General features: G+C 40.5%; 1 long non-coding RNA gene across 1 annotated transcript; it reads right to left on the bottom strand.

Moving 5' to 3' along the window:
- Positions 1 to 6,206: 6,206 nt before the first annotated feature.
- LOC135327356 (uncharacterized) lies at positions 6,207 to 8,784 on the bottom strand. The gene is made up of 3 exons (XR_010387472.1): positions 8,629 to 8,784; positions 6,716 to 6,837; positions 6,207 to 6,629 (listed from the first exon to the last, which is right to left on the bottom strand). It is a non-coding gene; the product is annotated as an uncharacterized LOC135327356 (long non-coding RNA).
- Between the last annotated feature and the right edge of the window lie 473 nt (positions 8,785 to 9,257).

The raw sequence follows: 9,257 nt of genomic DNA on the forward strand, positions 1-9,257 counted from the left end.
TAGGATCCATCCTTTGGTGACGAGGATCACCAAAGAGAGTGTCTTACAAGAGTCACACACACAGAAAAATCACTTCAGGCTGATGTGCAAACTTTCATTCTAAAAAGCAAGGCCTGAGGTCTGCAAGCATTTCTCTGGAGTTACTCATCTGCCTAACTTCAGGCATGCACAGATTACGGGCTTGCAAGATTCAGATCTCAGAAGCAAAATACTGAAAAGAATACACAGCATAGGTGAGTATGATACTAATTTATGTCAAAACTAGAAATTTCTAGGCAGGCACAGACTTTTTTTGAGGACATGGTATTTCATCATAAGTGTAAGAGTAAAAATATTAATAGCAAAATCAGTGCCAACAATTCTGAAGTATCCACTATAAAGGACTCCCACTGAAAATTATTTAAACTCAGAGGAGGAAAAAGAATGCAGCCATAAACTGTAACAAGTGGGAGCTTAACAACATTTGAGAAGTACTTTGTAAAATCAGATTTCATGTCCTTTCTTTCAGTTATTTTCAGTCGGAACAAGTAGGTAAGCTTTTTGCCTGTGCCTGTGTGTTGTGCCCTTATCCATCCTTTCTTCTACTCTCCTTCATTTGCATCTTCTATAAGAAAATAGTTAGAGGAAGAAGTAGGAAGAGGATTAAATAAATAGCAAGCCTCGTATATCTCAACAAGACAGCTCTATAAAAGGGAATTACTCAGCAGCATTGAGAATACATCAGAAAAAAACAAATCTAGGATTTACTGCCCTCGTCAGCTATTTTTGATGAATCAGATCCAAAAGCAAAATTTGACCTCTGGCGTCTGCAAGAAAGAGCAGTGCTTAGTCCTATACCTGGGAACAATAATGCTTCAGGCTGGTACAGCAGTGTGCCTGCTGCTTCTTTTGCGGTCAGCCTCTGTGCCAGAGCCACACATGCTAGAGAAACACTGTTCTTAGACTTTTTCAGGGACCTTTCTGCATTGCTTTTGGCCTGCCGGCTGGCAGGGTGCAGTCTGTCCTGCTGCTCTGCTGCCAGCATGTTCCTCGAACATGAGGAACGTACGATTTGTGGAGCATTTACTGGGGCCTTGATATTCACCTGTGAGCCACATCTTTGGGAATTACTGCTTGAGGTGCATGTGGTTTAATATCCACCAACACATCATGCAGAAGGTTAACCTGAACATAAGCAGTAAGGAATGGCACATTGTCATGTTCAGTCTTCATGCCATCCTGCAGGAGAGTTGCATTTCCATTTAAATGCCAGGCAGGAAAACAGCATATTGAGCAAAGCACAGGTGTCCAGTCAATCTATTTCAGTTCAATATTCTTATTTGAAAGGATTACTGTGGGCAATGTAGAAAGCAAAATAGCCTGCAGCTTTCAGTCCTGTTCTCTTCCTAAATGATCCTGAAAAATTTTATTGATTTAAGCTATTTCCTCCATTTAGGCTGAGCTCTGAATTGCTTATGATGAAGTGCCGGGGTGCTGAAGTTTGAAATATCACAACATTTTACAATTGTGTACAATTTGTGAAGATGGACTACTTGAACTAAACAGGGAGGGTCATTTTGGCTGCAAGGTGGGGGTCTACCTAGTGATTTCTCCTTCCTCACAGACATACCAAAGTCCCACTTCTAACTTAACATCTAGATTAAATGAAACAATAAATCTCATCATCAGACTTGAGGACTGAGGAGAGCCTTCGTAGGGTGTCAGCAGGGAGAACTAGGGCTAGGGTTAACCAGATCAAGAAGGATTTACAGTTCTGGGTAACTTAGCTGACCACCAGGGACAGCACAATGGGTTTCTACACAGGCAGTGTAGAAAGACAATTGTCTTCAGAGGGGAATTCAGCACCAGAGCATGGTTTGGGCATCCCAATTACCCCTCTGCAGGTGTCATCTTTCTCTATGGACTAAAATGGGGCCTTAGTTCCCTTTAAGGAAAACAGCCTTAGTTGGGAGCTGGAAGTGAGGTAGTATGATCATCTCTGAAGAGAACACTAAGATGCTGAAAGAAGAAGCATGCATTGACTTGATGTGCCTGCTGCCAGGTCACCAGGGTGAAAGCTGACTTTCCAAGGTCAGGGACAGTTTATAGATATTTTCTGGCTCTTCTGGTTGAGCAGAGAACTGAAGGGAAGAGTAGGAGCATGGCAACCTTGGGGAAAAGGGGCAAAGGAATTGAGTACAGCATGAGAAAACTTGACCCGCTCCTGGTTCATAGCTTCTGATCCTGGATTCAGTGTCTGGTTGTATATTAAAGCACCATTTCTCAAATGTGCTTTGTCATGAAAAGGCTGTTACGGGAAGCTACAAGAAAAAAGTTGCAGTGAGCAGAACGCTGACTCCAGTCCAAAGATGGTCACACAGTCCCCCAGGTGTGTGTGTACAAATGACCTTGCTCAAAACAGGGCTCGAGTGAGACGGGAGATCTGCAGCCGCCTAAATTTGCTGCCTCGAGCTTCACTCACCCGAGCCTCTTGTTAACCACTGTTTTGGAACAGTTGCCTGGATACCACAAGAGTCTGGCTTCAACTTCAGGCAAGTTAATTTGACATTAAAACTTGACAATTCCAACTGTATTCCCAGATCAAGACACACTTGCGGATGAAAACCACAACACTGGTAGACATCAGCATTAAATCTTACTCGAATGAACTAACCCTTCGTCAGAGACCTGGTTGAGCCCCCCTCTTCTTACTCCCCACGCTCTCTCAGATTGTTGCAGTAAGACCCACATACTAAATTTCACATGCCCTTGGCTTGCCAGCCCTCACAGCTAGGCCGAGCCCCGTGTCCGTCTGTCTCCAGCCTCTGCTGCCTGGTGGGTGCTCCAGGTGCAAGTGGACATTTGCCCGTCCTTAGCGGTGGGGCACTGCAGTTTAGAAGCCCGGGCTGCAAAACTAGTGGTGTTGCACCCTCTGTTCTTGCATGTTTTTTAGGAAGCCACTTAGGATATGAGCTTTGTGGCTCACAGTTTGTTTCTTTAAGGACTTATGTTAATGAAGGCAAACAGACACTCCTCTAGGACATTCTGACTTAATCACCCAAGAACAAAAACTAACAAAAATGGGATCCTGTGAGGAACCTCCCCTCCCACTCTCTCTCTCCCACCACATTTGAAGTCTGCCTGGGTCCAAGTTGGCAGGATGCCCTGAATCCACTGGTACTGACCTTCTTGGGCTCAAATAGGTAAAATGGCTGAAGACCAATAATAAAACATTTATTAGTCTTTTGTAGATTGCTGTTGTTTTTTTTTTAGCTAAATTACCAACCCATATAATTCCTCTGCTGTTGATATACTCAGAAACATAGATTGGAGCTGATATACTCAGAAACATAAACTGTATTAGAGGTCACTTTCTGTGAAAGTGTTCATTTATTACAAATTTACCAGACTAAGTCTTGCATTCTTTAATCAGATATTACTACCAAGGAGAACAATGGAAAGGGGCCTTACTTTAGTGAAAATCAAACCACTCTTTCATTGTTTTCTGATTAATGTATCTCCCTTGACTTGGAATGAGAGAGATTTTCTCTCTCATCCCAGCTGCTGAAAAATGTGGCCATTATTTCCCCTGGGAATCATTTAAAATGAAGGGTGTAACGTAGCCTCTGAGAAAGAATACCCTAAAAATAGTGCTGCAGACAACATTTTGATAAGCTTTATCAGATGATGAAAAATTGTTTTCCTGTGCTGTGCAGTCATGGAGAAAACTATGAATCTTGATCTTGACAGATCTGGAAAAGAGTGAAGGCAAAACTGAGAAAGGAATAGGTATTTAAGGGACAGCTTTCACCCTTGAAGATTTGAGTCTCTGTCTCTCACTTGGTCTGGATAAAAACTGTCCGCATCTTCAGATATTTCTGGTGCTCCTCCTTGTAATATCTAATCATATAAGAAAGTGTAGTTGAAGTATGCTTTTTTGAGTCATATTGACAGACTGAAGCAACAAACATGTCACAACAGGCTATTTTTTAATGCCACGCACTTAAAAAAAAAATCACTTTTAATGAAATCTTGTCCAAAAAGAACTCTTAAAAAAAATGTAAAGAAAAAAAGTCCCTTACCTATTTGAAGAAAAATGGCATTTTTCACTTAGGCTTATTCAATTATCAACTAAAAGTCCAGATTGCTAAATCAGCTGGAAGAAGGGTGGGTTTGATCTCAGGAGGCTGCCTTATGCGGCTTTGCATTTCTGGAGACTTGATGGATCCAAGGTGTCTCTCTCCAGTTTCCAAGCTTCTACTATATGTTTACATTTGTCCAGTTTTACTGCCTACAGATTTTTCAAGCTACCTTCTTTTTCACTGTGAAACATTTTGCAATTTATGATTTCTGGAAAAATCTTTAGATGAAAAATTAGATGAAGCAAAACTGATGAAATTGTTTGGCTTTGTTATCATCACCCAAAGGAAAAAACAACTAGTCCGTTTTTTAGATGAAAAACATAAGAAGATGAAAACGTGACTTAGCACCATTTTATGGTCACCTCATACAATGTGTGTTTCTTAGCTTGTGTTTTTCTTTCCCTCTTATTGCAAGAAAAAAAAAAAAGAAGTAGTTATTGCAAAAAGATGATAAATTACCTTAAATGGATAGCTGAAGATTTCCCTGTTGGTAAATCCCAAGTGGAATAGAGCCAGGCAGTGTTGACAGCTCTGCGGTGCTTGTTCTTGTCCAAAGGCAGAAAGAAAAAGAAATAAAGAGAGAAAGATAAAGGAAGAAAGAAAGAGAAAGAAACAGAAAGAGAAAGAGAAAGAGAAAAAGAAAGAGAAAGAGAAAGAGAAAGGGAGAGGAAGAAAGAAGGAGAGAAAGAGGGAAAGAAAGAGAAAGAAGAGAAAGACAAAGAAAGACAGAAAGACAAAGACAGAAAGAAAGAAAGAGAGATAGAAAGAGAGGGAGAGAGAGGGAAAGGAAGAGGGCTTAGCTATCCCTAGGAACGGGGAAGTGCAAACATTCTATGGAAAAAATGAAACATCAAATGGCAGCTAATTCACATCTGCGCCTGTTTCAGGTAGGCAACTTCTTTACATGGAAAACACTTTTTACAAATAATACTGTCCCTTTTTGATAACATACATAGAAAAAGCACTATATTTAAAAGCCTTGTTGTGGGGAATTTCAGATTTGGGAGGAAAGCATGCAAATGGAAGTTGCTAGACGTTACCACGTGCAACACTCAACCTTGCCTATAGATATAAACACAGTAAAGGTCAAATAGCGCAATGTTTTATGTGCTAATTATATATTTGCAATTTTTAAAAATAAATTGAATGGTCAATATGTATTTTATATGTATATTATAGGGCTTCAACTGTACAATTTTTAAGAAGACATACACTACAGTGTCCTCACCAAGGTATCAAAAATCAATATCCTAGGGGGAAAATATAAGGAAGTTGTAATTCCCTATCTGACATCAGAACAATGAACTTATCTTTATTGGGTAAAGGTAAAATAAACAGACCATTTATAAATTACTATACAAAGATTTGGAAAGACAGACTCATTGTTTATTAACCAGGAATGGTAAAGGCTGCATCCGTCAGGACACCTGCTGACAGAATTGCTTCTCAATGTACCTGAAAAAAATCTATATTTAGAAAAGAGTAGTATAGTTTTCTTCTAATTTGAAAGACCAGGAAGAAATAAGTCAATCTTGTAAAGAATCCCTAAAGCAGTGCTGCAGTTTTATTAGCGCTATTTTTTTTTACCAATATTAGTGTACAGCGAAAGTTAAAAAAATAGAGTTTTGCTTTTTAAAGAAAGGAACTGCTATTAAAAGATGTTGATGTTCTATTAAATTTCCTGCAATCAGACTAGCAAAACAGGAGGTCTAAAGGCATAGTGAGAGGAGATTTTGTTCCCAGTGGAGAAAAGATTTTTAGCATCATTCAGTCATTAGCATTCTTGTGTGATGTTAAGATTCCTCATCTAAATGTGTTCCAATTCTGTGTGATGCAGAATAGGGAGGTTTAATCTCAAACCTTGCATCTAAAGATGCCTTTCTATAGTGAGGACATATAATCCTGGCCCACAGCTGTGCAGTGGGGTCTCCACAGTATAGTGCAGGATGAATACATCTAACCAGCTGTGCATGATATACTCTGTCAGGGCATCCATGCAGAGTGGATGTGGCTGGAGAAACCCGGCAGAAATATGGCAGCCCTCATCCAACCATGGAATTGAATTCAGACTTTAAAGGCCTCATCTTTAAACTTAACAAAGAGCACTAAAGAAGTCGACGGTAAACATATATTTTGTAATTGTTCTTCTACTCTCCAAAATTAAAGAGAATATTGAGGTTTCAATTGAGCAAACATCTTCACAAAAAATTAGGTGGTCCCTGTGGGAAATGTTCATGTCATTAAACAAACAAACACCAGAAAACGTCACATTTTTACCATAAGTATTTTCTATTTTGAAATATTATTACAGTATTACATTAGTTACCGTAGCTGGAGTTCATCTCTTTCCCATACGGGCTTCTCCGTGGTCTGAACTTTGCAGGACATTGCCCTGGACGCACCGCGGAGGTTTGGCGGAGGAGATGTGCTGCATCACGCAAGATGGGATGTGGCAAGAGAGACTGCCCATGGCAGGACAGGCAACGTGAAGCACCAACGCTGCTCTGCCTGGTGGGCATAAGCAGAGGCAATTCAGTGCTTAGGAGCTGGCTGAAAAGATTTTGATTGTTCAATAAACTTTTTGAAATACCTACTAGATGTCTCCCCTTCGTTTCTCCAAGCATACGCGTAGGTTTTCTGACCTTCTGTCCTGCTTGTCAGTCTGCCATCTGCCCTGCTCATGGTTTATGAGCGATTTTAGCTGATAAAGAGTACACTGCAACACAGGACCAAGTCATGTCACAGCACAAAGAACAAAGCAAGCATCATCCTTCATCTGAAGGAAAAAAATGTAAACTGCATGTCAGGCATGAATGACAGTAAAAAAATGACATGATTTGATATCATTGCGACTTAGATATTCAGAAGGAACTTGCAATCCAGAAGCACTGCAAAGATCTCAGTCTCTTTAACAAAACTGGCTGATACAGCCTTGAAATAGAATTGCTTTGCTGGAATCAAAGGCAGCTGAGGGACTGCACAGCACTCGGGCATTAGGGATGGGGCGGGCAAGCACGTCCAGAAAAGAATAATAGCTAAACTTGAACTTCTTTAAGAGTCTTTAAGAGTCAATAGTATGGTCCAACATATAGGCAAGCTGGGAGACTTGGGATATCATCCCGGGTCTGCTGCTTCCTTCCAGTGTGACCTTTTGTCGCTGTTTGTAATAATGGTTGCACATGTTGTAAGATGCTTTGAAAACTAGCAATAGCCAGGTATAAGTTCTATTTCCTTACATTGTTGGATGCTTATTTTATATTTCTGACAGGTAGAGAACAGGTAGAAGCAACTGAATTTAGTGACATTATATGTTTATGTTATAAATTAATTTTTCGAACTGAGGTTTAACATGAGGAATCATGCTTTGATCCAAAAAGCAAAGATAAAAGTGTATTTTTAATGTTTTTGTTTTCAAGTAGAGTAACAAATATTTTTATTGAAACGAAAACATTAAACTAGGAGGTAAGAAAAAGGCCTAAATTTAGATCTAGATATAACTAAGTATCACATAATCTCCCTCTACATGACTTATGCATGCTAATGTATCTCATAACTCTCTGTAACTTAAGTCTTCTGATCTGGAAGCAAGCCTGGGATAAACTTACTTCTGAAGATAATGTCAAGTAAATTTCTTATAGGTTATAGTCTGAAAAATTTTAGAATAATTACTACCCAATGGAAAATCCTATGGATTTGAAATAACACCTTTGCTTTCAAAAAGAACTGCTCATGCTCTAGTACAAAACTCGGTCTATCTGCCCAATGACATGAGACAGCCAATTGCACTAATGTCACTGCTATTGCAGAAAAGCTTGCTTGTTCCTGTTCCCTTTTCCTTTGTCTCCTCATCACCCATAATCTTGTGAAATGTTGACCTTCAAGTAGTGAACTCAGAAAATTGTCCTTTGATAGCAAGTTTTCTCCTTGGGTACTGGCCATGATTATCCGAGATTTCTATTCAGCCTCTGAAATTCAGAATGTCATACACATTTGAGACAAGCCAATTTACGTATAATGTTTGCATCAGTTTGATTCAGGAGGTGAAAATTTACTACAAATTACATTGATACTCCTAAAAGCTGTTGTGAAAAATATTGACCAAATGCTCTACTTTTACTGATTGCCTGTGTGTATGGATGAGCTCCTAACGCCTTACTTGTCCTGATTATGGAAACGTACATTTATCACAGCCAACCTATAGTGTTGCCTCCAAACAGAAGCTCCTTGAAAAAGTGTGAGGAAGATGAAGGGGTTGTCCGTTGAAGGGACTGATGGTTGCGATTTGTTGTTGGAAAGGCAGAAAAAAAAGAGGAGAGAATGGAGCAGAAGCTCCAAAAAGTAAAAGAAGTTCATAAAAGAAAAGAGAAGGAAAAGAACCAGCTTCAGTATTTCAGCTCTGTAACCTGGCCTAAGCGTCAGCCTTCAGAGTGGCATTTGAGTATTATTCATCCCCACTGTGAGCTGGGAGAAAGATAAAACAATAGGAAAATAACAAGCAGACACTCACCAGAGAAATGTTTTCCATTTGTAGCAGGGTTAGAAACAAATAATCAGAACAAGAATCTGTGCAACTTTTGCTTTTTCCACAAAGCTTTTCCTGCCAAAAAACTTAATGTCACATGGATCTGGTAACACTCCCAGCCCGGAGCAGCCACCGGGCTGCCGCGGCGGGTCCCTCCAGAGAAGACCCGTGCTATGGGCGCACGTGGGCTGCAGCATGCTGGCCTCTCCTGGGCTTTCCGTCACTCCTCCAGCCCATTTACCCCAGAGTGCCCAGATCGCAGGCCTGCTGTCTCCTGCCCTTTCACTGAAGGGCACCCGTTGGATCCCACTGCCTTAGGCTCTTGGACTAAGCTGATGCTAAATCTGTGATTACAGCTCACTTCTACAGGTGTTGCTGACAGCTAAGGGTATGGGAGGTAACACGTCCACAGCAACTCCCTGATCACCTTCATAAGAGGTGTTAGGGAAGGCAACAACTTTACACCGGTTACAAACCCAAGAGCTAGTTACCTAAGCTAGCAAAAGAAATGTACAGATCGAGGCAAAAGAGGAAAACATCTGCACGCAGTTCCTTGCTCCCTGAAGCGTGATGGCAGTTTTGTCTACCTGCCACAACCTCTTTGTCCTCCTGAA

This window comes from Dromaius novaehollandiae, chromosome 2, assembly GCF_036370855.1.
Source record: "Dromaius novaehollandiae isolate bDroNov1 chromosome 2, bDroNov1.hap1, whole genome shotgun sequence".
NCBI classification, from domain to species: Eukaryota; Metazoa; Chordata; class Aves; order Casuariiformes; family Dromaiidae; genus Dromaius; species Dromaius novaehollandiae.